Source organism: Myotis daubentonii, chromosome 12, assembly GCF_963259705.1.
Source record: "Myotis daubentonii chromosome 12, mMyoDau2.1, whole genome shotgun sequence".
Taxonomy (NCBI): domain Eukaryota; kingdom Metazoa; phylum Chordata; class Mammalia; order Chiroptera; family Vespertilionidae; genus Myotis; species Myotis daubentonii.
The window spans coordinates 30,538,130-30,564,332 of NC_081851.1; the positions used below are offsets into that span (position 1 = coordinate 30,538,130).

The 26,203-nt window shown below is 41.6% G+C and overlaps 1 protein-coding gene across 3 annotated transcripts in view; it reads right to left on the reverse strand.

The window, feature by feature from the left end:
- The window catches only part of CTNNA2 (catenin alpha 2), a 1,136,278-nt gene that overhangs the window by 764,251 nt on the left and 345,824 nt on the right, over positions 1-26,203 (reverse strand). The window lies entirely within an intron of this gene.

Below are 26,203 nucleotides of genomic sequence, written 5' to 3' on the forward strand. Positions count from 1 at the left end.
CCTTCAATGACACTATAAAGAATGGTCAGAGAGATCACTAGCCCCAGGAGGTGGTATGGCCATAGGTGACAAGGGAGAACAGCAGGGAATTCTACAAAGAGGATAAAGAAGATCAAAACTGAAAATTTCGATTAATGGAATTTTTTACTAGAAAGTTACTAGCAATAAATTGTGGGCCTACATGTGTATATGTGTACTGTATGTAGTTATAAATATCGCCATCCAAAAACTACATCAGGTTCAGTGGAGAGTAACAGAAGCAATCTAGCTAATATTGGGACAAAACAAATTATTTTCTGCCCAGCCAGCGTGGCTCAATAGTTAACCCTCAACCTATGAACCAGGAGGTCATGGTTTTGATTACCGATCAGGGCACATGCCTGGTTACGGGCTCAATGCCCACTGTGGGGTGTGCAGGAAATGGCTGATCAGTGCTTCTCATCATTGATGTTTCTATCTCTCTCTCCCTTCCTTTCTGAAATCAATTTAAAAATTTTAAAAATATATTTTCTAATTCATAAAAAAATCATATAATATTTTCTCTGAAGGTTCTAGAAAACACTAGAAAAGAGAAAGAATTAAATGGTACTAACATTAGAAAGAAGATAAAACTACAATATACAGATGATATAGACTGGAACACTTGAAACCTATATAATTTTATTAACCAATGTCACCCCAATAAATTCAATAAAAAAGAACGTAAAACTAGATTTGACCCTGCATGGGTCCACTTGCACATAGATTTAAAAATATATATATGTAGTTGGCTCTCTGTATCCAGTGGTTTTGCACCTGCATATTCTACCAAACCAGCATCAAAAACTATTTTTCCAAAGTTGGAAATCCGTGGATGCAGGAGGCCGAATGTATGCACTACTCTTCACTATTTTATATAAAGCACTTGAGCACCATGGATTCTGGTACCCACGGGGGCCCTGGAACCATCTCCTGGGGATACCAAAGGCTGACTATTTCTGATTGCAGGTGTTACAACTGTTTACTTGGGGGGGGGGGGGGGGGGGATGAGAATTAACAAAAAGAAAGAAAAAAGAACTACAAATTAAAAGCTTTTTTCCCCATGAAGGCACTTATATCATGTGTGAAATCAATTGCCTTCATATGTACAAGGAATACCAAATTGGAGGACCAAAGTTACCGTAACAGAAAGTACAAAACGAAACACAACACACAAGGATGCCAACTAGATACAGTACGAAAGGTGCTCAGAGAGGTGAGCGGACTGTCCAGGCTCACAGCCAGAGCAAAGGACAGAGCTGGCGCTGGGAAGCAGGCCCCCAGCTCCAGGAGCTGTGCTCCAGCCACAGCGCCACACCGTCTTCCTCTGCACCTCTCCGGATATTTACAACATCATTCAGGGCCACGCTCAATTGTCAACTTAAAAATCAGCTGCTCTATTTGGTCAAACATTTAATTAACTCGCCCCTAATGCCTTGGCAGGGCCAGACCAAATGATTTCTCGGGCCTTATACCAGTGATGGCAAACCTATAACACGCGTGTCAGAGGTGACATGTGAACTCATTTTTTGGTTGATTTTTCTTTGTTAAATGGCATTTAAATATATAACATAAATATCAAAAATATAAATCTTTGTTTTACTATGGTTGCAAATATCAAAAAATTTCTATATGTGACACGTCACCAGAGTTAAGTTAGGGTTTTTCAAAATGCTGACAAGCCGAGCTCAAAAGGTTCACCATCACTGGCTTATACGACCCCTGGGCCAGATGTTACCACCCCTCCCCCTGGATAAACACTGAAACAGCAGTAGTACATGATTCGTTCACATTTTTAGACATTGTAGTAAAGTGAACAACAACCAGGAATGAATGCTCCAAACCCCTACTTTATCCTATTTTTAAAATTTCTCACCTGTTTCAAACTGGCGGGCAGGAATTAATACACCATGAAGGAAAACAAGTGTATCTTAGTCTTTCTTTGGCTAGGAATTAACCATCTGCATTCCAATAGCCAAGAAAGGGAAGCTCTTTTCCTTTAGTAGCCAAGCACCTGCTTGTTAGACTGGGAGAAAATCTCATTTATTATCATTAGAATTTATGGCTTGAATCATTAGTTAAACTCCTTAGAGAATTACTTAAGTCATCTCAAGAATTTTTCAAAAAGTCAAGAAAGACAACGAAGAAAACAATTTGATAAGAGTATGGACTAACTTAATCATTTTTTTTCTCAAAGTTAATCGTATAACACAGGAAAAAAGCCAATGCTGGCGGTAGGAGAAACTCCTGTGGGTTTCTTTGTTGTGTGTGACCAGCTTGTAAGAGACTGTGTCCTGGATTTTCACTACTTCATAGTTCAAGGTAGCAACTGAGGAAAATAAAGAATTCTTCTCTAGCTCATAAACACCAGACCCTTGCCACCTGCTGTCCAACAAAACTACTTCGAATCAAACAAGCAGAAGAAAGAATAAATGTCAACATGCCCTAATCCAGTCATTTACTTTCATTTTCTAAAGAGCTTAAAAAAAGAATCTCAAAGGAAGGTACATTAGTCAAACTCCTTCCTCGAAAAGAATATGTCCTTCTGATATGGGGCGATTAAAGCAATGAAAGACAAAAAAAAAAAACAAAAAAAAAAAACAAAAACAAAAACAAAAACAAAAAAAACCACCTAAATAACTTTATTGCTGAAAGTATTACATATGTCTTTTTTCTCCCATGGACCCCTTATAACCTGCCCCTGCCCTCTGCCCCAGGCCATCACCACCCTATTGTCTGTGCCCTGGGTTATGCATATTTGCATACAAGGCCTTTGGTTCATCTATTCCCACCCACCCATCCACCCCCGCCTTCCCTCTGAGATTCCACAGTCTTCAACCTATTTAACCTGTGTGCTACTTAACACAATTTAAAACCATCCACTCCTTAAAGGGAGTTTCACTATGCTTAAGGGGACCCTGCTGTACTGGGGTTCTCCTCGTACCCTTCTGACAGCTTCTCCTCCCATCTCTTCCCCAGTTCTTCTTCCTTGATCTCCCCCAGCAGGCGGTATTTCTCCAGGTCTAGCTGTATAGGGCAGGAGCAGAGCAGACTTTCTGGACACCTCCTGACAACCCATTATGAAGTCAAGGCCATGACAATCACTGTTAAGTAGCAATATGCCTGAGACAGAGGAAATAAGCTGCAATGGAAATGCCCTTGGCATAGGCCTAAAACACCCCAAATGGAATGTCTGGACACTTGGATAAGGGCTCCATCTGGACACCAATCTGAGTGAGACTGCCACCCACTGTGGGCCAGAAGAACGCAAAGCTCTGACCACCCAACACTCAAGCCTGGCTGTCACGTGCGGAGCCCAATGGGACTTCCACTCCCCTGTAGGAGTACGACCTGGTTCCAGCTGCCTGGTTTGATACTTTGGATGCGGCCAGTGATCGGGACTTTGCACTGGATGCTCCCTCTGCTCGCTCTATTATGTAAGCTCTTCATGTAACTTGCGTGTAACCCTATTGGCTTATTAGGGGCGTCTTCCCTAATTACAGCTGGCATTATGGAAAGACACAGACGTGTGTGTGAATCCTTTCAAGGAGGCCCCCCTTGCTTGTGACACCTGCTCCTTGTCCTCAGCTCTCTCAATATCCTCTTTCTTGAGGACCTCAACTACTCCCACACCAGAGCCATCACGTGCTTGTGAACAGGAACTCCAGTTCCATGTCCAGTCCTCACCCTCCTGAGACTCAGCTCTGTACCTGCGGTTGCACACTGGGCTTTGACAGCTGGAGGTACGATCACCTTCTTAAGTAGGTGTGTAAGAATGAACTCTTCATTTTTCTCCAAAGCCTAGCACCTTCACTTCAATGGAGGAAAAATAGAAGCAGGGAAAACATAGGAACCTATAATCGCACTTCATTCTCCTAATGCAGTGGTCGGCAAACTCATTAGTCAACAGAGCCAAATATCAACAGTACAACGATTGAAATTTCTTTTGAGAGCCAATTTTTTTAAACTTAGGTTACGCCTAAGGCTTAGGAAGAGCCACACTCAAGGGGCCAAAGAGCCGCATGTGACTCGCGAGTCGCAGTTTGCCAACCACGGTCTAGTGCAGGGGTGGGCAAGCTTTTTGACTCGAGGGCCACAATGGGTTCTTAAACTGGACCGGAGGGCCAGAACAAAAGCATGGATGGAGTGTTTGTGTGAACTAATATAAATTCAAAGTAAACATCATTACATAAAAGGGTACGGTCTTTCTTTTCAATAGTTTTATTAATTTCAAACTACGCAGGCCGTAGTTTGCCCATGGGTGGTCTAGTGCATTCATGAAAAATTAGAACCACTGAGGAATGCTCAAGCATCAATATTATCTAGGACCAGGTGTGAAACAGTACAGAGCTGGATGGCCTGGATTAGAATTCTAGCTCCAACTCGTAGCTGTAACTTCTAGCTGAGCAGGGTGCTTAAAGGAAACATGTTTCGGTTTTCTCACTGGAACAGTAAGAATAGTATCAGTATCTATACCAGTGATGGCGAACCTTTTGAGCTCGGCATGTCAGCATTTTGAAAAACCCTAACTTAACTCTGGTGCCATGACACATATAGAAATTTTTTGATATTTGCAACCATAGTTAAACCAAGATTTATATTTTTGATATTTATTTTATATATTTAAATGCCATTTAACAAAGAAAAATCAACCAAAAAAATGAGTTCATGTGTCACCTCTGACACGCGTGTCATAGGTTCGCCATCACTGCTCTATAAGGTTGCTGAAAAATTAAGTTGTGTAAAGAGCTTAGGATAGTATATGACACATAGAAGTGATACCTATTAACAATAAAGTCCTTTGAAATAGCTCTTTTATATAATCTATACTAATAAAAGGGTAATATACTAATTAGACCATCTTATTTCCTTTCGGACAAAGCCATGGTGGTGGGGGCCAAGGCAGAGGTGGTTAGGGGTGATCAGGCCTGCAGGGGAGGGCAGTTGGGAGCCATGAGGCCAGCCAGGAAGTTGGGGGCCATGAGGCAGTCAGGGGAGGGTAATTGGGGGCCAGCAGGCCAGCAGGGGAGCAGTTAGGTGGCAATCAAGGCAGTAGGTAGGCAAGTGGTTAGGAGCCAGAGGTCCTGGATTGCGAGAGGGATGTCTGACTGCGGATTGGGCCTAAACCAGCAGTCAGACATCCCCCAAAGGGTCCCAGATTGGAGAGGGTGCAGGCTGGGCTGAGGAAACCACCACCCCCACCCTCCCCACCCTCCCCACCCTCGTGCACAAATTTCATGCACTGGGCCTCTAGTAGTTTATATTTTCTTTTTCTTTTTTAATATATTTTATTGATTTTTTACAGAGAGGAAGGGAGAGAGATAGAGAGTTAGAAACATCGATGAGAGAGAAACATCGATCAGCTGCCTCCTGCACATCTCCTACTGGAGATGTGCCCGCAACCCAGGTACATGCCCTTGACCGGAATCGAACCTGGGACCTTTCAGTCCACAGGCCGACGCTCTATCCACTGAGCCAAACCGGTTTCGGCTAGTAGTTTATATTTTCATTATCACTCCATCCTCCACCCTTTATTCAGGGCATTATCAACTCCCATTTAGTCCATCATCAAGACTCTAAATTGACCTTTCTTATACAAATTATTTTCCCCCTAATGGACCATTGTTAACATTCTGCTTAACCACACTACCGTGTTGGCCCAAAATATTTACTGGCTCCCCAATTACCTATTATCACCAACCATCTGACAACTTACAGATGTTGCAATCTTACCCAGTGGTTCTCCAATTCTATTTCTATCATTCCCTTTATAATATACTAGAGGCCCAATGCACAAAATTTATACACTTGGCAGTGGTGGGGAGCGGGGGGGTCCCTCAGTGCGGCCTGAGCCCTCTCACAGACTGGTAGCCCTCGGGAGATGTCCAACTGCCGCAGAGGCTCCTGCCACTGCCGCTGCGCTAGCCAGCCATGAGCCTAGCTTCTGGATGATCAGTGCTCTCCCTGTGGGAGCGCACTGACCACCAGAGGGGAGCTCCTGCATTAAGCGTCTGTCACCTGGTGGGCAGTGTGCATCATAGCAACTGGTCATTCTGCTGTTCAGTCTATTTGGATATTAACCTTTTATTATATAGGATGTCACAATTCCCAATGGAACTAGGCAATGGGTTGCATTTTTCTTTCAACCCTCAGAATTACGATGTCATTTGCAGCAAGTATAGCCTAAAGAAATATAAGCTCACATCCATTTACTCCATATTTAAGATCCCTGACCTTTAACATTCTCAGTAATCTGACACGAGCCCCTGCCTCTCAAAGGTCATCTTCCAGGACTCTCCTCATGAACCCCTGGTTCCAGCCACAGTGGCCTCTGACTGCCTCACCCTACCTCAGTAAGCTTCATAAGTTACTGTCTTATCAGTCTTTCTCTATTGAATATTTCAGTACCAACTTCCTCCCTGTTGCTGCTTCTCAGAAGCCCATGTTGACCCTACTCAGGGAAGGCTCACTTCAACTCAGTGAGAAGGCTCTCTTTCATTAAGTCCTATTATCGAGCTCAATGTCAGTTACCATCGAGCTTACCCATTTATTTGGCTCTTGTCCCAGCATCTTGTCCCAGCATTATTATTGGGGTGTGTGTGTGTGTGTGTGTGTGTGTGTGTGTGTGTGTGTGGGAGAGAGAGAGAGAAAGAGAGAGAGAGAGAGAGAGAGAGAGAGAGAGAGAGAGAGAGAGATAAGAAGAAGGAGGAGGAGGAGGAGGAGGAGGAGGAGGAGGAGGAGGAGGAGGAGGAGGAGGAGAAGGCGGGAGGAGAAATAGGAGGAGGAGAAAGAGGAGGAGGAAGAATAATGAAGTAGAAGGGGAAATCACCAATTACAATGCTTTCCTAAACTTTGGTATATCCTATGGCACCCAGCTGAGTGCTTCTCGCATAAACAGCAGGTAAATATTTGCTGATTAGCAGATTTAGGGGTCATGAACACAAGTGTCCCTTTCTCCAATGGCTTCTGGAGAACAATAGGGCGCACAGGGAACCTAGCCTTTGCAGCCAAATGCATGTGGGTGGCACTTCAACTAGAGATGTACATTTTGGCCCACACTCATATGTGATGTGGCTCAGTGACCCGAGACTCAGAATTCTTAGGGTGGGGCATGTCATCTATCAGGATGACGAGTGTTGGTTCTGCTTTCAGTGTGAGGCAGACTAGCTGAGGCAGCCAGTTCTTCTGGCTGGTGAGACACGACTGTACAATGCTAATCATGATTTATCTGAAAAAGGAAACTATTTTCAATTTCCATACCGGGGAAGCTAAACCAACAGGCATTTTCAGTGAGTGCATTTAAGTACAGAGTGTGAATGTGTGAAGAGGGAAGTGTTATTGAAAGAACAGTGTCATAGAAATAAAAATTCCGCCAACATCTGAAAGTCTCATATAAAGGTCTGACTAAACCACAGTTGGTAAACAATGGCTCCTTGGCCAAATTAGGCACGCTATCCATTTCGCGTGGTTAACAAGCTAAGCATGATTTTTACATCTGAAAGGCCATAGGCCTACCAACATGTTCCATTTCTGTCTAGAATCCTCTTCCTTATTACATCCTTAAAGAGTAAGATGGAAAGTAGCCTGGGGGGTGGGGAATGAAACTATGACATGAATCCAATAAGCCAGCAACTGAATAATTAGTTACTAGATTATCGATGGTTGAATTTTTAAAAATATTTTATAAGAGAAACAAACTTTTTATCCCAGAAATTATTTACACTCTGTCTTTGGTTTGGAATGTTAAATGATCCATTTAAAATGCAAAGTCAATTTCTATTTCTCAGAAGCAATTATGACTTAATTGCTGTTATCAACCTAATAAATTACTAGGTGGTTTCCACAACTGGTTATACACTCACATTTCATGTCTGATGAAAGAATAATTGTACCAATATTCTGCAAATATGAAAAGGAAATTGGTTCATTGGTCACAAGGAAAATGCATACACCTTGAGTGTAAACTCATCTATCTTTCTCTGTCTATTTTTAAGCAGGCAAATTAAGATGGGAAAGAAACAGTTTGTGTCTCACAGAAATAATGTGCAATGTGTTAATTGCTTTCCAAGAAACATAGCATGATTGAAAAATATTCTTTGTGCTTAATGAGATGTCATGTTCTCCTCTGAACTCTGGATTTTGATGTATATCTGTTGATGATGATTTAAATTACATAGATTCTTTGTATAACACTGGATAACATAGAATGGGTTAAGCCAATTAAGAAGATTATGGTTGCTCGATAGAACCTAGTAATATAATGAATGGATCATGAAGGCATGGAATGTCTATTGTGGAGAAGTTGATTTAGCATCTTGCAACAGTCTAGAAGGTTAAAAATAAATTACAGGTGCATAAACTGGATAGCCAGAAGATCAAAGCAGAGTATATTCATTTAATATTCATTAAACATTAACTTTATGTCTATGTGTTAACCATGCTAATAAGAGTATGCATGAGGTCTGGTCTCTCACCTCCTAGTGTTACATTGAAGAGACAGAAAGTGGAAATAATAACATGTTTAATATTAATATGCACAAAATATAATCATAATATAGAATATTTAGCGGCTTAGTTATTGGGAGAATTAGCTTCCTCAGCTAGGATGAACATAAAAATATTAGGTAAGAGAGATAGAAGGAAGTTCAGCCAGAGGAACTAGCATGAGAGACAACCTGTGAATGAAACAGCAGTTGTTCATCTTAAGAATAGTGAACAGTTAATTAAGGCAGAACATAAAATGAAAGGTGATTAAAAGGAGGATATGAGATGAAAGAGATAGTCAGAGCCCAGTGAAATGATTTGATGTCACCCTAAGGACTTTGAAGTTTATCCTAAAGACGGCATCTCACTAATACATAAGACCTGACTTGCATTTTGGGAAAGCTAGACTGGCAGAGATGATGAATATAGAGGGAAGGTGTTGGGAGGAGGGTGGGGCAAGTCGCTAGGAAGTTATTGCAGTGATCCAAACAAAAAATAAGGGCCTGAATAACCCAGTAGTCATCAAGATGAAGGTGAGAGAGCCAAGCCAAGAGTCTAAAAAGGAACCAAACTCATAGGTTTTCAAGATTAATTGGAGAGAAAAGTGGATCAGCCTCTAGATTGAATGGCTACATTAAAAAGGCAGTCCCTTGAGCTCAAACAAGAAATACAAGGAGAGCAAAGGTTAGGCTTGACAGAGGGAAAATGCTAGGTTTAGTTTGAGAACTGTTTAGATGCTTAGAAATAATCCAAATTACCATGGCACAGATAGAGCTGGACACAGGCCTGGGCCTCAGGAGAGAGCCTGGGACTAGAGAAGATGTAGAGTACCTGGGGTCCCAACAATGGCCCTTTTAGGGAGAATCCAATGGGGTAAAGGATACAAGTTTAGAGAAATGCCATATTGAGGTGGCAGGAAAGAGGAACAAGCCAAGGAGAGGGAGATGTAATGGTCAAGGAGGTGGGGGAAAATAGAGCAACATAAAGTTACTGACCTTGACGGAAGAAGTAGTTTATGGAAAGAGATGCCAAGAGTTACCTGAGAAGTGAAACCTACACAGAGGCAGCTTTCCAAGACTGATGCCCTGATGGCTTTTATTTAAGTTCTCCAAAATCCAAGGTAAAAGCTACACTGATTTAAACCAAAGGGCTAAAGCACATGGCAAGGTAAAAGATACGTTATCTTATTATTGTCATTATTGTTATTATTATTATCAGTAATTTTGCACTATCCACACCATTTCTTCTCCCTTCAATGTAAATAAGTTTTGACTGTAATTATAATCCTTCAACTAAACTGAAGGACTCATTTTGCCTCATCTGCCACCCAGAACATACTGCCATTCATTCTTTCTTTCGATTAACAAAGATTAGGAACTTACTATGCGTCAGCCAGTGTTAGGCACCAGAAGTAAAACTGCTACCACAAAATAATTTTTAATGATGCACATTTCAAAAGAATATGAAATTAAGACATGAAGAACATGGGCATCTGCTGTTACTTTCTACTGTTCGTGGCAGCTCCATGTGGAAAATCACAGATCAGGGATTGCTTGAAAAACAGAATATTATTCCTTTTGAGCAATTTACCATTTAAGAAAGTGCAGCCATTAGCTTTCTTACCTAAAGGAGTGCTGAGTGTGAGGTGCTAATTGTTAGCATGCTCCTCTGGGTCTCTATTCCTTTAGGCTGTTGCACTTTATCCGATAGGGCTATGTTCTTTTTGCCACTGAGACTCCTTACACCCCCCCACCCTCCGCCTTCTCTCCCACCACTTATCTCCACTCTGCACCTGGCAGCCGGGTGAGGCCTGCATCACATGGCAGCAGGGCTGAGCTGTATGAGTTGAAACTAGTGACAACGTGAGGGGTTTTGCCATGGCTATTGTTTATCTCCCAGAGTTATACTCCTGCCTGGCAGCAGTTAACCGATGAGAAAATTGGCCTTTCCTTACTATAATTTACGAGGTAGTACAAAGCTTAATTCAGCTGGACACAGAGATGGTAGGCTGCTAGGACATTATGAAGGATCTGGCCACTTGCCCCTCCACCCATCCCTGTCCACAACACACCTTCTAAGTGCTGATTTAAATGAATTGATCCTTACCTAGAAATGTAAACAGTGGTCACTAGGACATGACCACTTAAAATATGTAGCAATTAATCTCTGATAAAATTAATCTATGCACAGCTGGTATTTGCATAATTATAAATGTACAGTCATAAACTAAAAGCATAATAGACTTAAAATGACAGCAAAGAACAAACTGCTGAATTAGGATTATTGACATTAGCAAAAGAAACGGATGGTAAATGGAAGTTACCGGCAATGATTTATTTGGGAAACAATTTGTTTGAAGGTTTGGGGCCAAAGACTGATTGCTACACAATGGCTTATACCTTATTTCCTGGCACTGTATTCACCAATAATGAATCTTTTCCAAGGATGTGGCAATCTGACCACCATACATGACTTATCTTTAATTGTAAATATCTAAAATGATAGTCCCTTTTGAGGAGTTGGTCAGTTTTAACTGAATTTGCAATATAGCAAATCTTGAAAATAAAGATCTCTATTAACTAAAACGGTGAATTTAGATGATTTTTCAAAACATAAAAGTCAAGGTGAAAAATATTTCTTTAGTGCAAAGAGATCATAGAAGAGTACCCATTGTCCAGCAGCACCCTGGCTAACATATATTTAGTGTTCACTCTACTTCAGCTGCTCTACAAAGTGTTTTCATTAAGTCTCAGCAAACCGCAGTGGCCACCTCAGACCCATGTTACCTATGGGGAACCGAAAGCTCACAGACCTGCTCAAGCACCAGGGAAGCTGAGAAGTAACCAAGACAGTCCTCTTTGGAACTCAAGAACCAAGGGCGTCCTCTGTGCCCAGGCCCACACGCAACAGCTGATCTCCTTGTAGTGAATGGGGACCGCGGACAGAAGCTTAAACTATTTGTGTGAGCAGAGCAGAAGAGAAGCACGGACACGTATGGGTTTTAGAAAGACGGTTTAATGTCAATGTGAGCAAGAAGAAGAAAAAATGAAAGGAAAGCAAAATAATACCGACATGACCATCAGTGATCAGAAAAGGCTTAATAAGTGTGAGGGCCCAGCCAGGTGTGGCTCAGCAGCTGAGAGGCAACCCAAGAAGTCATTGGTTCGATTCCGTATATGTATATGCCCATTGTGGGCTCGATCCCCAGTAGGGGGCGCGCATGAGGCAGCGGATTGGTGAGTCTCTCTCATCATTGCTGTTTCTGTCTCTCTCTCCCTCTCCCTTTCTCTCTGAAATCAATAAAAATATACTTAAAAAAAGTGTGTGATGAAGGTTACAGAAGACAACAGTAAGATATTTTCAAGCAGATGCACATATGTGTTTCTGGTCTTTTCAGAAGACCAACTAAAGCAGAGGCATGGAGATCGAGCACTGCCAGCTCTGGAAGTTCTTCGTAGGGCAGTTTTCAGAGAGGGAGCCTGGTTGGGAGAGAGACAGGACCGGTCTTGAAGCTGCATCCGCAGAGCAAGCACCTCTTTTACTCAGACTGCATGATTACTTGGGGTATCTTTAGGGAGTTGATAGAGAGTGAGAACATAATACCTCCTTCACCGTTCTCTTCAATGCTACTGCAATGAAAAGACCTGCGTTCTTACCTTGGTTATGAGGATACTTATTTGTGTGCCTTTCAGCAATATGTCTGATGTCTCTGGAAATCACTTTCTGGTTTATAAATCAGATAATATGAACTGTACAGTAACAAGGGGACTTTTAATGCTAGTGATCTTTACTTTCTGAATCATCCAGGTATTAGCTATTCTGTCTACTTATACGAGTATGTCCTAGTCTACAAACTATGAATCCACCCTCAATCTAGGACAGGGGGAAGCCCTACTCTTTGTCACAATTGAGTGGTTTCATCCTGGAAGTTTTCAAGAGAATGTCATTGATGGAAAAACTGAGTATCAATCAAAAGTAGGATTTAAAAATGCCTTTTCACATCATTTTATTTTTTCTTATCATTTGCATTACATTCTTTAAAACAAGTGTCATGTCTTACTAATTAACTGCAAACAGAAAGATGTCATTTATGGAAATCATGTTGTTAAAAAAATAATGGTAGTCCTGGCCAGTGTGACCAGTGGTTAGAGCATTGGCCTGCACACTTAAGGGCCATGGGTGTGATTCCTGGCCCCAATCAGTTCATGTGCAGGAGTTAACCAATCCATGTGTCTGTTTGATCAATCTCTCTATCTCTCTCTCTCTCTCTCCCTCCTTCTCTCCCTTCCACTCTTCCTAAAACTCAGTGGAGAAAATATCCTCAGGTGAGGATGAAAAACAAAAATAATGATAAATTTCTTTATGCCGATGTTCCTAGATGAAGCAGGAACACCAACTTATGCCATCACTTCATCTTTTATCCTACCCTTTTGGTCAGTTCCTCCTCTTTCTTCCAGATGTACTAGGAGCAATCTTCAGAGACCACTAAACCTGAATAAATTTGATATTTAATGTGAACCTAAAGGTTTTCACCACGTCAGAAGCTACTAAAGCAATGAGAATTCCCAAATAACACCACAGAGTGTTAGCAGTGGCCTTATGAGTTCTCACTTCCAGATTCATCAGGTTTTTGTGTGCTGGGGGGTAGATAAGGGAGAGCAATGCCATTATGGTATCTATAGCCACAGCCCAGTGGCATTAACAATCTTTCAGTTAGGAACTGTCCCCAAAGGCTTTTCTAGGGAATAGCTTCAAGGCTGGCGTTGGATAGAAGATGTTATTATAGGAAGGAGAAAATTATCTAACATCCATGAGTGTCTACCATTAGACACCGGGGATCCCATAAGGTTATTATTACAAACTTGGAGTCAATATTACTACCCTATTTTATAGATGAAGAAATAGAAGCATTCCTAGCTGGCTGGGCTCAGAAGATAGAGCGTTGGCCTGCAGACTGAAAGGTCCCAGGTTTGATTCCGGTCAAGGGCACAGGCCTGGGTTGCGGGCTCAATCCCCAGTGGAGGGTGTGCAGGAAGCAGCTGATTAATGATTCTCTCTCATCATTGATATTTCTATCTCTCCCTCTCCCTTCCTTTCTGAAATCAATAAAAATATATATTAAAAAAAAGAAACAGAAGCATAGAGGGATGTGGTTGATTCAAACACAAGCTTGTTCTGTTTGCCCTACACTATGCAGTCCCATTGTCCACTAGCAGGACCAGCACAGGGCCAGCACTGGACTCATTTAAGCCCTTGGTTATGTCAGCTGCTTAAGCATCTCTGGGTAACCATTTCCCTAAAGCCTTAGCTCAAAGAATGTATGTAGTAAGCAGAATATCAGAGAACACATACCATTTTGTTCTGACTACACTACATACATTAGGGAAATGAACAATGGGACTAAATCAGTTTAGGTAAAGTTTCTAGAACATGCTGCCAGAGATGAAGTTTGGGAAGAACATTAAGGAGTTTGGTTGATTCAATCGAATGGTTTTGCAGGTAGGGGCAGGACACGTGTGTGTGTGTGTATGTGTGTGTGTGTGTGTGTGTGTGTGTGTGTGTGTTTACTTCACCACTGAATCAAAGTAACATCTTATAAATGGGTACCAAGTACTTTCCCATGAGAAGCATATGAGAAGGGGAAAATACAACCTGCAGGCTAAAGACAAGCACCACTAACATAAAAAATCAGAAAAGAAAGGAGGCAGACATTTTAAATAAACCACATTTTTCACCAGTAAATAGCTCACTCAATTAAAGAACTTGTGTGGTTCCTAAATTTTAAAGTATGACTAATTAATAAATGATAATCAAATGGCATCTGCCATCACATGTTTAAACAACATAGATATCTATATATATCAATTGATGACATGATATTGATATATGATTATCATGTGATAATCAATTACATCATATCCCCTGTTATATTTACTACTAATTATCTGAAATAAAGATGAACTCGGGCTCATAGACTCTGTCAATATTCTCAAAAGAGAATATTACCCTCATTGGGAAAAATACAGATGCTTACTTTTCCCTTGTGAAAAAGAAATAAAACCAGATTGAAAATGTACTAATTTTGATTAAAGACAACAGGGAGGCAAACAAATGAGAATTTAAATTGCAATTTTAAAAATAATATGTCAAATCTTATTCTGTTATTTGTTTAATTAAATTTGTAGCTCCATATTTATTGATTGAAATATAAAAGAGAAATTAAATTGTGCTGGGATATTTCCTTGAATTATTTTTTTTTTTTTTAAAAAAAGCATGATAGAAAGGTAAATGATATTATCAGAAAATACTCCTGACTTCAAAAGTCAGAGCTGCCCTGGTGGGTGTGGCTCAGTTGGTTGACCAAAAGGTCATGGCTTCGATTCGGGACACATGCTGGGTTGCAGATTCCATCCAAATTTGATGTGTGCGGGCGGTGGCCAATCTATGTTTCTAAGTTTCTTTCTAAGTTTCTTTCTAAGTTTCTTTCTTTCTTTCTTTCTTTCTTTCTTTCTTTCTTTCTTTCTTTCTTTCTCTCTCTCTCTCTCTCTCTCTCTCTCTCTCTCTCTCTCTCTCTCTCTCTCTCTCTCTCTCCCCCTTTTCTCCCTCAGTCTCTCTCTGAAATCAATAAAAACATATTTAGGAAAAAAGCCAAAGCTGTCTGGAAGCAAGAAGATATAGGAGGTGCCAATATCCCAGGATAAGATTTCTGGACAAGAAATAAGGATACTAGATAACCAGGACCTGGAAGGGATGTGGCTGGCTCTGAAGCTTGGGAAATTGGTTGTCCTAGATGCTGGCTGACCTGGCCCCACACTCAGTCAGCAGACTCCCTCACCTCTCCACCCTGTCTGTGCTTCTCTTTCTACAAACTCACCTGCATCTGTGTCTATCTTCACCATTTTCCTGGGGCTAGAAAATTTTCCAAAAAGGATTAATGTAACTTTCATTGCATAACATTAGTGTACAAACTGGGTTTGGGCCCATCGTATATACTTCGTCTGTGCTGTGTTTACAAGTATACAGACACCTGCTGGAGTGTTTCTTCATGTTCTGTTTGGCCACCAGGTGTCACTATATGACAAAGAATGCTATACCACCACTGGCTGTGTCAAGCAGGAAAGGATTACAAGGTAATTCCAATTCCTTTAATCGGCCAGAATGGAAAAGAACATATAGATTCAGAAGTCCATTTTGAGAAGATACAGTGAAGAGCTAATAATTGCGAGGCACTACTTACCCCCTGTTATTCATACTGCATTCTACCAGATTGGGAAATGTGTTTCTATTTTTTAAAAAATGTGTATAAAAGTATTTTTTTTATTTTCTAAATGTAAAATGAGCACACTAAGCAATACTATTGGGAGATAAATTAAATATAAATAGCTTTAATCAGATTTGAAAAATGCTAGATGCTGTAGAATTTGGATTAAGAATGTTTAATATATATATCTACATAAATTATAGGCATTTAATAATCATACTGGTGGGTATGTAAAGTGACTATGAACCAGAAAAAAGGCTTCTATTCTATGCAAAAAAGTTATATCATGCAAAACAAAACAAAACAATTTCCCACAAATTACTGAAAGTTCTAAGATTGCATACTTGGAATTATTTTAAAAAAACTGGTCTTAACTTACTGTAGAAAACATTAACTCTTTTGATATATGAAGATAAAAATTCAGTCCTCTGGCCTCTTGATTTTACTCCCTCAATATGGTTCAGGTTTATCCACTTCCTCCCATTCCTACTTCAAGCACACACTTCAGACATTCATAATTTCTCACCTTACTCACTCTCACTGCCCTGTGGCTTTGACCCTTTCAAATTTATTCTCCACCCTGTGGCTGAGGGACCCTTCTTATTTTAAATTTCATTTTTCAATTACAGCTGACATTCGGTAATATTTTGTATTAGTTTCAGCTATACAGTATAGTGGTTAGATGATCACATACTTTACAAAGTGATCCCTCTGATATTTCCAGCACCCACCTGACACCATACATCAACTTAAGATATTATTGACTATATTCCCTATGCTATGCTTTTACATCCACATGACTATTTTGTGACTACCAATTTTTAGTTCTTAATCCATTCACCTTTTCTTACCCAGCCCCCAAACCTCCAAAACCCCTCCCTCTGGCAACCATCAGTTTATGAGTCTCTATTTTGTTTGCAGAATATTACTTGACCATAATAAAGAATGAAATCTTAATCATTTGCAACAGAATGGGTGTACCTAGAGGGTTTCAACTAAGTGAAATAAGTCATAGAGAAAGACAAATACCATATGATTTCACTTATATGTGGAATCTAAAGAACAAATTAAAGGAACAGAGGGATCTTGTAAAACAGAAATCTGACCATGCATTTCCCTGCTTAGCTCACCAGCACGTTCCCAAGGTTCTCAGGTTGAAGTCCAGCCCTTTGCAAGTCCTCTAAGGCTCTCCAGGGTGTGTCCTCTCTTCACCCACCTAAACTGATTTCTCCTCTTGCCCTGGCTCCATCCATGGGATGAATAATTTATGCACACTCTATCCACCAGGCCTCCATATGCAATTGATGTTCTTTCAGTCTGAGAAACACTCATTCATACTTCATCAAGTTAATTCCTACTCATGCACCACCTCCTCCAGGAAGTCTTCTATGATTTCACCCTCCCTAACATTACCACCCACTGCCTCCCGCCTCCCCCCTCCCCACCCCACACACACAGAGTAGTTGCATTTCATACTATACTAGAGGTCTGGTGCGTGAAATTCATGCATTGGGGGGGGAGGGGGAGGGGTCCCTCAGCCCAGATTGTGAGAGGGCACAGGCCAGGCTGAGGGATCCCACCAGTGCATGATCGGGGCCAGGGAGGGATGTAGGAGATTGGCCAGCTGGGGAGGGACAACAGGAGGGCTCCAGGGCTTGTCCAGCCCGTCTTACTCAGTCCTGATCGGCCAGACCCCAGCAGCAAGCTAACCTATTGTTCAGAGCGTCTGCCCCCTGGTGGTCAGTGCACATCATAGTGAGTGATTGAGCGGCCTTAGCATATCATTAGCATATTACACATTGATTGGTTGAATGGCCAACCAGACAACTGGATACTTAGCATATTAGGTTTTATTATCCTATACTAGAGGCCCGGTGCACAAAAATTTGTGCACTCGGGGGGAAAGGGGGGCTCCTCAGCCTGGCCTGTGCCCTCTCGCAGTCTGGGACCCCTCAGGAGATAACGACCTGCTGGCTTAGGCCTGCTCCTGGGTGGCAGAGGGCAGGCCCAATCCCTAGGTGCAGCCCCTGGTCAGGCTCAGAGAAGGGCTGATTGGGGTGTTGGGGCGCCGCCCCTGTCATGCACAGAGCAGGGTGGATCGGAGGTTGCGATGCCACCCTCAATCACGCTCAGGGTAGTGCTGATTGGGGGGTTGGGGCACCGCCCCCTGTCACACTCAAGGCAGGGTTGATGGGGAGGTTGTGGCGCCACCCCCTGTCACGCACAGAGCAGGGCCAATCGGGTTTGGGGCGCTGCCCCGTCACTCACAGAGCAGGGCCCATCAGGGGGGTTGGGGAGCTCCCCCTTTCACGCACAGAGCAGGGCCGATAGGGGAGTTGGGGCACCGCCCCCTGTCACACACAGAGCAGGGCAGATCAGGGGGTTGGGGTGCCACACCCTGTCACACTCAGGGCAGGGCCGATGGGGAGGTTATGGCTCTACCCCATCACACACAGAGCAGGGCCCGTGGGGGGCGGTTGGGGCATTGCCCTCTATCACCCACAGAGCAGGGCCAATCAAGGGGTTGGGGCGCCGCCACTGTCACACTCAGGGAAGGGCCGATGGGGAGGTTATGGCTCTACCCCGTCACACACAGAGCAGGGCCCGTTGGGGGGGGGGGGGGGGCGCATCGCACCCTGCCACACACAGAGCAGGGCTGATCAGGGGGTTGGGGCGCCGCACCCTGTCACACACAGAGCCGCAAGGCGATAAGGAGGTTGGGGAGCTCCCCCTATCAGGCACAGAGCAGGGCTGATCAGGGGGTTGGGCGCCTTCCCCTGTCACGAACAGAGCAGGGCCAATAGGGAGGTTGTGGCCCCACCCCCTGTCACACACAGAGCCGCAGGGTGATCAGGGGGTTTGGGCACTGCCCGCTGTCACACTGATCCCGGAGCCGGGAGGCCTCGAGGCTCCGCTGATCCAGGTGCTGGGAGGAATATTACCCTTTTACTATATAGGATAGAGGCCTGGTGCACGTGTGGGGGCTGGCTGGTTTGCCCTGAAGGGTGTCCTGGATCAGGGTGGGAGTCCCCACTGGGGTCCCTGGCCAGCCTGGGTGAGGGGATGAGAGCTGTTTTCAGGCTGGTGGGTGATGGAAGCTCCCAACCGCTCCTTTTTTTCTTTTTTTTTTTATTCTGGGCCAGCTTTAGCTCTGAGGCTCCAGCTCTTAGGCCTCTGCTCCTGAAAGCAGGTATCTGGTTTGTTTAGGTTCTATAATCGAAACAATGTATAACTCCAGTTCTGAGATCCCGGCTCGCTGAAAGCAGGTTTCTGGGGTTTTGTTTATCTTCTATACTTGTAACTATGTTTCAAACTGCAGGCTCAGAGGCCAGCAAGGCAGGCAGGGAACGTTGGAGTCCTCCGTCACTGAAGCAAGCAAGCCTCATGTTAGTTTCAAGCTGCCTGGCTGCCTGCCGCCATCTTGGCTGGCAGTTAATTTGCATATCACCCTGATTAGCCAATGGAAGGGTAGTGGTCGTATGGTAATTACCATGTTTCTCTTTTATTAGATAGGATAATAATGAGCTAATATGCTAATTCGACCGGACGGCAGAACAACCTTCTGGAATGACCTTCCAGAATGACCAGTGGATGGGGAGCAGGGCCGTGAGGCCACAAGGCAGCCAGGGCCGTGGGGCAGTTGGGGCTGCGAGGACTGAGCCCCTTGCAGGAATTTCGTGCGTCAGGCCTCTAGTATAGGATAAATGCATACCACCGTATTTATGCAAGCTGTTTACTAAGCAGTTCTCCTTTCTATCCTACACATCTTTATTATATTTCACTTGGCACACTGTAAGCTCTCAATGAATGATCTTAGCCTTCCTGTCTCTAACCCCTAGTGCAAGGCCTAGAGAATTAACTAGAGATATTATCTCAGTAAACCAAGGTCACACATCCGTAGTTATTCTGCAGAGCATGGAGTAAGATCCAAATACATGGATCCAAGTCCCTGGCCCCTTTCCAATGTCTGGGCTATTTCCAATGGCCACTAAGTAGAAAATACTTCATAGGAACATAGCAGACATCATTATTGAGAAGTACTGATTAAAGTATTAAAGAAAAATAGACATAATAACTACAGATGTTAAGCCTTTCAAAATATTGGCATGCACGAAGATAGGGAGAACATTGCTGATTTGCCTGCTCTAACTTTTTAGTACCTACATTAGGAATATGAAATTGCTTTCCAGACACTAAATGGTCCTGTTTACTGGCCTTCATTTGTATGTGTTTGGCCTCCTGCTTGTTAATTGCTTTAGGACACTAGCTATATCTTGTATTTTCCTTAGCAGCATGTTTACAGTATTTTGATAGGGCCCCTCTCCTCTCCTCTGCCCGCCCTCACTCTAATGTCATGTAATGTGTAGGAAACTTACAGTCCTCATAACCTGCTATGGGTTTTCCCAGATGTCTGCAGTCAGTATGACTTATAGAATGTCAAAGAAGGAGATGAGGTCTGGGATAAGCTTCTTTGCTAAATATGTTGATTTCCACAGCAAAAGAGAGGATTAGACCTGGGAAGGGACAGAATAAGGTGCTCTCAAAATTTACTTCACCAAGGAGGCATTTCTCCTGGCCTGCTGTTGTAGGGACTAAGAGTCAATAAAAGCCAGTAGGAATCACTGAACCAGCTGGAACTCAGATTTATGGCTCCTTAAAGGGACAGTACTTCTACAGGAGCATTAGTCTGGATCAAGTAGCAATAAAAATAACTATCTCACTATTCAAAAAGGGTAAGAGTGATATTTGGAGAAGGGGGACAACAAACTCATCTTTTCCTTCAGCACAGATCTCCAAGGTCACACATCTGGGTTACCTATTTAGCACCCCAGCTCTCCACTGCACCTATATTCTAAACCTGGATCCCAAACCCTGCTCTCAGGCAGCCAGAAAGCTCTCCTCTATGTCCCCCACGGGCTGGGTCCTGCTCTGAAATGATTACTACAACCTAATCTCTTGCTGCTCAGTCTACAGAAGATCTGTGTACACCTAAGAAGAGCACACAGTTGGCACAGCCTCTCGGAGAATTCCCCAGGGGAGAACTCTCTCATCAGGGGAGTCAGTCTAGGTCCCTAACCTTGTCAGGTCCAGATCCTTGCCATCCCCTCAGGCCTGTGATGCAGATGACTGACTCATCATCGCTTATGCTCACATGCCAGTATTTCCATCCACTGAATACGAGACCAGTAAGAGAATTATTGATCAAGAAAAGGAAACCCATTTAAAGAGAAGAAGAAGAAAGAAAATCTGAAAAGATAGTGGGAGTATGAAAAAGAAGGTAAAATAGGAAGGATGACATGTGCAGTGTTGGTATGTCATGGTGACATTTCAGCTCCATGTTGCTGCGACCAGACTGTCCTACTTCCCAAGTACAGATATTTAAATCTTGCCTGTTAGAAATAATAAAGAGAAAAAGCATGGTTAATACTATTATGAATGCCCCCCTTCCAAATGTGAAGCAGTTAAGAACTGGAAAATAAAAGATTTATAAGGGAGGTGTCCCTAGAGATTCTCAGATACAGAATCACAGAGGAGGGGCAAGGGAGGTATGGATGGCAAGGCTGAGTGAGGTACAAGCTAGCTGGCAGCCAAGAAATGGAAGCAAGGATTAGAATCTGCATCTCAAAGAACTCTGTAAACAAATAAAAAAAGAGTAAAATATGAGAATATGGTAAATATGGTAGCCTAACACTTTTTTTTATGGTTTTCTAAGAGAAATACATTTTTCTGTAGGTTGAGGGGATGGAACCATTGGAGAAGGAGAAACTAAATGTACAAGGAAAAGAAACTTTTAATCAAGAAAATTCCCAGGGCACATGGGAAATGAAGGAAGCAAGGTCACAAGTAGAGAGTTAGAAGAATTTGAGACAATGTTTATTGTCTGATTTAAAGAAAAACTTCAAAAAGGAAAGAACTATCCATTATAAAGACTGGGTCATGAATGGTATTAATTTCCATTTTTTTCAAAGTATTTTCATCTAAAAAAGAAGTTTAAAAAACCCAGATATAGTATACTCTCTTCTCTTTAATACAATTAAGCAATTCTATAGGAATTATTTAATTTTCCTCTCTTTCAACCCTCGAAAGTTTTCTGGCAGTCAAAATTGACGTTATAATGTGATTTATTCTGAGCAGTCATTAGAGTTTTCTAGAAATTCTTTTGAGTATCCCTTAGCAGACAGTTTCACTAGATAAAAGTATTCACCTCAAGCTGCCACATTTTAAAGAGAGGCTGATTTTTCCATTGATTAGCCGTCATTCACTCTTTGCTGTTATATCATCAGAGATGCATTTGACAGTTTCAAGTTGTCAAAAAATGCTGGGTTTTTCCTTCATTCTTTTGCTTCATAAATCATCCCCATAGGCAGAATAATAGTGGCAAGAATACATACAGTGCCAGGCATTGAGCCACAATCATAACTACCCAGTTAGAAATTCAATCCTATAATTTAGGCAAATGAATAGAAAACTACTAATTTTTACCTTGTTCTTCCTCAACCATCAAACTCTCAGTCCCTTCTGCATCCTACCCCTACCCCATGTTTGAAACATGGAAGATTATTAATACACAACAATCTTCAAATTCAACACTAAGGCATATTAGCTATGCTGATATGAAATGATATTCTGCATTTCTGTGATTCCCTTCACTTCAGGATATCAAAGTACTTGACTTTTTAAAATCACACCTGGCATGGCTCAATGGTTGAGCCTATGAACCAGGAGGTCATGATTCAATTTGCAATCAGGGCACATGCCTGGGTTGAAGGTGCAATCCCCAGTGTGGAGTGTACAGGAAGCAGCTGATCAATGAGTCTCTCTTCTCATTGATGTTTCTGTCTTCCTCTTCTTCTCTCTTCCTCTTTGAAATCAATAAAAAAAAATGTATTTTTAAAAATCTCCATTACATTGTCAAGCCATTAAACTAAACCTCAGGAAGTTTCCCACTCCATGTAATATCAATTTGTTTAATATCTGAGAATAGCATTCAGAATTCAGGACAGATGCCTGTGAATTCTAAATCAATTTTAAGTCAATCTGCCTGGGAAGTAAAAAAAAAAATCAAATTATTCATTATGCAACTGTAGAACAGAAATGTATAATGCTGTTACAAAGTAAAGAGAAATGAAACATTATTTTTAGGAAAATAATTTCAAATAGCATTAGGACTTGTAGGTTGCTGGTGTTAGAAATAGATCACCTATTAGTGGTTAATTACCTTATATGCTATAATATTCAATCATACTTTCCTAGCATTTCTGCTTTTGAGAAAGTAACTTAAATGAATTGCATTTACTAAATAACAATTTTTAGTGACCCACGCCAAATGGAATTACTAACTACGAACTGCCAATTTAGACATCTGCACATGTTCATTTTTGTCAAGCTTAGACAAATAAAATTTTAAACATTAGATAATGCTTTATATAATTTATGTAGCTAGAGAACCAGTATTCATTTAATAATAAAATATTACAGGGTTAATATACTAAGCTAATAGAATACATAGTTACTTAGATGACATATAATACACTTAGTTAATACAGTTAAGTAATAAAAATTACTTGGTCTCGTATTTGGAATAACATATGAAGTGAATAAAGTACAATTAGGGAATTCCATGTGTTATAAAAAGCATCTTCTATTGTTACCTTTATGTGTTCAGCTCCCAAAGCCTTAACTGTGCAGCATGAGAATGTATCACTAGAGTTGAAATTAACATATGTCCACATTCTGTACTAATAGATTTTCCCCACGTGATCTTAAGTATTATGAATGCAAAACTGTTTGTAATACTCTCAGTGAGTCCTCGCTTTTTAAATTCACTTGGAGTAAAAGCTCCTTCTAATGAAAATGGTCTGGATACAAAGAGACAGGAAAGCTGGAGGCTTCATCCTCCTGGGCAGGAGGTGGCAGCAGGTGAAGGGCTCTGTATGCTATACTGCTGGACTGCCATGTCCACACTTAGGGTTTGACTGTTTACTTCTCTTTATTATAAAATAAACTATGATCATAAAGATTAAATTTTGGCAAAATCTGATTAAATAATCTACCTAGTGTTAATTTTTAAAAGCACCATTTCAAAAATAATTTTGTATTGGACATTGTGATTTTCTATTCTGTTTAACAGATGAGGCCTTTTTTGTTCTAATGCACATCTTAAAAATTAAGGTAGCATTACAATGCTTTAATGTGATCTGAGTGCAAGATCTGCTTATTTTCATTTCCTTAAAATACAGGCTCATCCATTCTTATTCCAGGGAAGGGAAAAAACAAAAACAAAAACAAAACACACACAAAAGACAAAAAAAAAGTTTTATCACCACTCTGTTTCCAAAGAACCCTGTTAAATTTTTTATTGGTACTGTCTAAATATAGTATTATAAATATTGACAGGGTCAATATTTTTCCTATCTGTGATCTTGACACCATTTACCAAAAAATAAAACTTGCACCTCAGTAAAACAATATAATTTTCTTTCCTAGGCCCTTCATAACTATATCAGGATTATCTCTAATACATAAAAGGAAATTAAATTAACTAGTGAAATAAAGCCAAAATTTATTTTTATTGTCTACTTTGTGAACAGGATTTCTTTCCCCATTATTCTTTCTTTTTGTTTTTTGTATTATGGACATCTAGTAATTAAAAAATTGATAACCTTACTGAACTCTCTTACTAGTTCCAATAAATTTTCAGTTGTCTCCTGAAACCTCATGAATACAATTACATATTAAGGTCCAATTTCTGTGGTAAAAGCTTTAAATGTATTATCATATTTAATCCTTACCAAAAAACACCTTAGAGAATAGAGTATGATCTAGGTTCAATATATATTTTGACTAAGAAAGAAGGGAAAGAGGATAGGCCCTGTGAAAACTGCAAAGAGCTATCTGAATGCAAAGTATTACAATCATTTCTGCATCATATCATCCATCTCCCTTCACCTTTAATAACCACTTGCTCCTAATCCTCTTTTCCAGCAGTCAGCCAGTGATGCCTGCCAACAAGTCATGTCAGCATATCCAGAAGCGAGCTCATCATCTTCCCCCACAGCTGGTAAGTAACCTCTTTCCCTCCTATGAATTCCTGTCACATTGTGTTTATCACTTAAAGTGTGTAGAGATCATTCTAACTCCCTCCTCTCCCCTATAGGAAAATAGAACCCTTGAAAGCAGATACTATTTTATAAATCTTTGTAGCTCTCACAACACATGTAGAATTTCACTTAGCATAGTATGAACTCAACTGAATTTCAACTTCTCGCAGGTGAGCCCTTATCCTGACCTGGGGGTGGTAAGAGCTGTCATCCTGAGATGCTGATGACATGAGTCCCTCTCACCCACTTTTATACCTTGAATATGCCCAGGAGCAACGAGACATCCTCTTTGAGATGAACGCTAGAGACAGCAGGTGCAGAATGCTGCTACCCAAAGAGGCAGCGTCTGCAAGACCAGGATCCCCTGTGGGATCACAGAGCAACAGCGCTTGTGTGCCACTGATTCAAAATGAAGAAGTTGAGGACAGTTCTTCACCAGGGACAAGAGAAATGCAATCCACACCTGAGCTGCCCATGACATTTGTTCCTTTAGTAATAATGACTATCATCCAAATGATGACTGTCCCTAAAACTGCCCACAGTGTACAAGGTTTCTATTTGCAAGGGGTCAGGCCTCTTAAACATAGTTGTTAGATCCTTTAAAGACAAGTAAACTAGGTTTTGCCAATATGTCAAGTCCCAGATAAGAGTGATAAGGGAAAAATTCTGCGAGGTCTCAAATTAAATTGCAGCAAGCTGAAGGGTGGGAAGAAGAGACACGGAGTTAGTTAATGGAGCCAGTGGCCAGAAGCCAAGGAAGGGCTGCTCATATTCCTGAATGTATGTTGAAACTTTGAATGATTGTCCAGAGAGCTTATTCAGCCTTTATCTAAAAAGAGATAGACAAGCATCCATCAGACCATCAAACCTCAGAGGGAAGGTAGGGGAGGGTGGGGGATGAAAGGGAGAGATCAACCAAAGGACTTGTATGCAAGCATATAAGCCTAACCAATGGACACAGACACCAGGGGGGTGAGGGCATGAGCGGGGGGCTGGAGGGGGACAATGGAGGACAAGAACACACATGTAATACCTTAATCATTAAAAAAGAGCAACTATCCAATTAAAAAATAAAATAAAATAAACATAAAAAGGGATAGCCAACCACCAGACTCCACTGCCTTCTGCTCACTCATGAACTTTCCGGACTAGTGCCCACAACCAATCAGAAGGAGCAAACACTGCTTCCTCAGGGACTAGGCACCTATCCCAGAATCACCCTTCTCCTTCCCTGGCCTTCTTTGTCTGCAGCCAGTGTAAACATTTTCAAAACGACTTACATCTTTCTTCCCCAAACTCATTATGTCGAACAGCCCTCCACCCCAGGATGGCCAACCTG